We start from the raw sequence: 2,494 nt of genomic DNA on the forward strand, positions 1-2,494 counted from the left end.
AACATTGATTGATTGATTGACTGATTGAAAAAACAAAGGGCTGTACACCACAAACAAGTAGAGAAGTACAGGCAAAGGACAGACTAAAACATATAATTTATATATTCATATATACGTTAGGTTAACACAGAGGCTATTTCATCCCTACAAGGCTGTTTCGCAGGTAAACAGGCTTGCAGGGATGAAATAGCCTCTGTGTTTTTTCCTGACCTAACGTATATTCCGCTCTACCCCGGTATTGAGCACTGTATAACGGATAAACCCAAGTAACCTTGACATAAACAGCTGATAACTATCTTAAGAGCAATTTGTCAGGTAAAAGGCAGTTCAAAAGTAAAAAAATCAGTTTAAAAAGTTCAAAGTTCAAAGTCTTGCTAGGTTAAAAAGCCAGGGAGTTTTAAGAAGGGTCTTAAAGGGGGACAAAGAAGGGTCCTGTCTCACATGGAGAGGGAGATGGTTCCAGAGTTGCATGTGCGATCAGACCACATGCTAGCTACGAACATGCTAGACTAAAGACATGTTTTGTCACCATTATATCACAAAGCATCAAACCGGGTCACCACTTCATCAAGGACAGCTTTGTGTGGGGAAAAAAAAAAGGCTTTGCTACTAGGGATGATACTCGAAACCGGTTTTCCCGGTTGTTCGATAAGAAAAGAACCGAGTCCTCGGACTCGAATCCCTTTTTGAGAACCGGTACCCGTTATCGAGACCACTATAGTAAAGAAAAAGAGTTGGTTCTTTATTCAAATCCCTGGGAACGAATCCCGTCCCGACCAGAAATGCCCCGTGAGACATCACAAGAAATGACGTCACGTAGCTCAGTCATTAGGCGCAGATAGGGAAAGCAGGAAAAACAATGGACCGGAAAAAGCGCTCCAAGGTGTAATAAAGTTCAAAACAAAAAGGTATAACCCAATGAATAACTTTACTGAGAGATTTGAGCAGGGTACAAACACATGACCAACACTTTTACGACCAACCGGAAACATAGCAACCAGGCTAGCAACGCAACTCGTTTACGGCAGCTGTCGCAACGTTCTTAAAGCAACCGCAGCACATACATATATATATACAACACATCTCCCTTTTTTAACTTTTGTTTTTCTTTCCTTGTAAACAAAACAAAATCACACTGTATATGTGTTGTCTGTCTAATTATAAATAATGCAGACGAGGCGTGTTGGCTGAGTTCTTGACGTTTACTTTTTTAGCTGCCGGGTGGCGACATGCAACAACACTTTTCGGGGCTACCGCGCATGCTCGTCACTCCCGTTGCATGCTGGGTAGTGTAGTTGTTATATTCCCTAGCTCATAACATCACATCGTTCCCCCTATAAAGAAATATTTTAACTCAATAAAGTGTATTTCTTTTTTTAGCTTTAACTTTTCATTTTTTAGCATTGTAACCACATTTGCAAACAACTTTTCTCTTCATAGAATTTTCTTTCAATAAAGAAATAAAGTGCAAAAATGTCAAAGCATCATAACAAACAGTTATGTTCCAATAGCAGCAGAAGTGCACTTTTTGGAGAGCTGTATTATTTTCAGTTTTGTGCCCAAGGGACTGATTTTATTTAACACTATATTATTATTTATACACCTATAGTGATCACAGAGACAGGTTGTTTTTGTGTTACTGTATATATTTGTTTTTCTGAAAAATCCCACTTAATATACTTTGGGTAACAACAGTCAATATTTATTTATTTTATTTTATGTTTTTAGGGGGGTAACAGTCAATATTTATTTATTTATTAGATTGTATTATTTTCTTATATAATAAAAGTGAGCTTTTGTTAAACCAAATATTGTGTGTTTTTTTCCATATACAACAACCTATCTGGACTCGATAAGAGAATCGATAAGGAATCGGTTCGATAAGAGGATTCAATAATAGGATTCGATAATAGGCTCGAACTCCATAATTTCTTATCAAACATCATCCCTATTTGCTACACATCCAGAAAGAAATGTTGGAGCTAACAGCTATAGATCAGTTAGCTACAGATGCGGGAGATGTGTGTTTAATCATATTTCAAAGGGATTGTGTCTGATGATATCAATGCTGATCAGTTGTCGTGGCCGAGCGGTTAAGGCGATGGACTAGAAATCCATTGGGGTTTCCCCGCGCAGGTTCGAATCCTGCCGACAACGGCCGCTTTTATTGGTATTTGGCTTTGGAAATCCTGACGTAGGTTCTCTGCGAGTGGTTTGTTGTACGCCATGTCCAAAGCGCTACCTGTCCAAATTCGGGACCCGGGGTCGACCGCTCGCCTGTGCATCGGTTGGGGACGTCTCTGCGCTGCTGACCTGTCTCGGCTCGGGATGGTCTCCTGCTGGCCCCACTATGGACTGGACTCTCACTATTATGTTAGATCCACTATGGACTGGACTCACACAATATTATGCTAGATCCACTTTGGACTGGACTTTCACTATTATGTTAGATCCACTATGGACTGGACTCACAATATTATGCTAGATCCACTAT

The 2,494-nt window shown here is 39.9% G+C and overlaps 1 non-coding gene across 1 annotated transcript; it reads left to right on the forward strand.

Moving 5' to 3' along the window:
• Positions 1–2,075: 2,075 nt before the first annotated feature.
• On the forward strand, positions 2,076–2,157 carry trnas-aga (transfer RNA serine (anticodon AGA)). Its single transcript has one exon. It is a non-coding gene; the product is annotated as a tRNA-Ser (tRNA).
• Positions 2,158–2,494: the final 337 nt, after the last annotated feature.

Source organism: Entelurus aequoreus, linkage group LG17 (genome assembly GCF_033978785.1).
Source record: "Entelurus aequoreus isolate RoL-2023_Sb linkage group LG17, RoL_Eaeq_v1.1, whole genome shotgun sequence".
Classification (NCBI taxonomy): domain Eukaryota; kingdom Metazoa; phylum Chordata; class Actinopteri; order Syngnathiformes; family Syngnathidae; genus Entelurus; species Entelurus aequoreus.